We start from the raw sequence: 1,365 nt of genomic DNA, 5'->3' as shown, positions 1-1,365 counted from the left end.
TAGAGCTTCAATAAACGGTAAGTTAATATGTAATTTTTTCAAAAGTTTAAGGAATTTACCGAATTGTTCATCTGAGTGGTCTTTCCTTGTCGCGTTAGGGTATGGGACACGAGGTTTCTATTCTTCATTCACCATTTTGTTATGACTTACCTCACTTTTACCTTTTCTCACCACATTTTCTTGCATCAATTCTGGCTCAGGTGCAATGAGTCCTTCCTTATCTTGAGTACTAATTGGGTTGAGGTGTTCCCTTGGGTTAGGTTCAGTATTACTTGGTAAGCTACCTTGTGGTTGTTCGGAGATTCGTTTGGATAGCTGGCCTATCTAAGTTTCGAGTCCTTGGATCAATGCTTGTTGATTCTTAAGTGTTGTCTAGGTGTTCTGAAAACGGGTTTTTGACACTGATATGAACTTTGAGAGCATCTCTTTAAGATTTGGCTTCTTTTCCTGTTGGTAGGGTGGTTGTTGGTAGCCCGGAGGATGTTGCGGTCTTTGATTTCCTTGGCCTCCCCAAGAAAAATTGGGATGGTTCTTCCAACCTCCATTATAAGTGTTACTATATGGATTGTTTTGAGGTCGAGGATTATTACCCATGTAGTTTAATTGCTCATTATCCATACTGTGGCCATAAGGTTGGTATTCTGAATGGTTTGTTGCACCGCTACTTGCTTCGCACTGCATTACTGGGTGAATCTGTGAAAAATTAAGAAAACCATCAATCTTTTGTTTTAAGAGTTCTACCTGATTAGAGAGCAAGGTGACCGAATCGACGTTATAAACGCCGGCTATTTTCATTGGCTTTATCCTCATGACTTGCCACTGATAGTTATTTAGTGACATCTCCTCTATAAACTCATAGGCATCTTCCGATGTTTTAGTGCTAATGGTTCTGCCAGCAGCTGCGTCAACCATTTACCAAGTCGAAGGATTCAGATCATTGTGAAATGTTTGTACTTGGAGCCAAAGTTGTAACCCATGGTGAGGGCACCTCCTCAGAAGGTCTTTGTATCTCTCCCATGCATCGTAGAGTGTTTCTAAATCCATCTACACAAAAGAAGAGATATCATTACGTAATTTAGCCGTTTTAGCCGGAGGAAATTATTTTAGTAAAAATTTTTTGATCATTTGTTCCCAAGTAGTAATTGACCCTCGTGGTAACAAGTTCAACCACTGTTTAACTTTGTTCCTCAATGAAAAATGGAATAACCGAAGACGAATGGCATCATCAGAAACGCCATTGATTTTAAATGTATCGCAAAATTCTAAAAAGTTTGCTAAGTGAGTGTTGGGATCTCCATCTTGAAAACCATCAAACTGAACAAATTGCTGTAGCATCTGAATAGTGTTAGGTTTTAATTCAAAAGT

At 39.0% G+C, this 1,365-nt stretch overlaps 1 non-coding gene across 1 annotated transcript; it reads left to right on the top strand.

Moving 5' to 3' along the window:
* The first annotated feature begins 970 nt into the window (after positions 1 to 970).
* On the top strand, positions 971 to 1,077 carry LOC121217581 (small nucleolar RNA R71). Its single transcript, XR_005913686.1, has one exon. It is a non-coding gene; the product is annotated as a small nucleolar RNA R71 (small nucleolar RNA).
* The last annotated feature ends 288 nt before the right edge of the window (positions 1,078 to 1,365 follow it).

The sequence above is a fragment of the Gossypium hirsutum genome, chromosome A02 (genome assembly GCF_007990345.1).
Source record: "Gossypium hirsutum isolate 1008001.06 chromosome A02, Gossypium_hirsutum_v2.1, whole genome shotgun sequence".
Taxonomy (NCBI): Eukaryota; Viridiplantae; Streptophyta; class Magnoliopsida; order Malvales; family Malvaceae; genus Gossypium; species Gossypium hirsutum.
The sequence above is the reverse complement of the archived record's forward strand: the minus strand, read 5'-3'. Positions and strand labels throughout refer to the sequence as shown.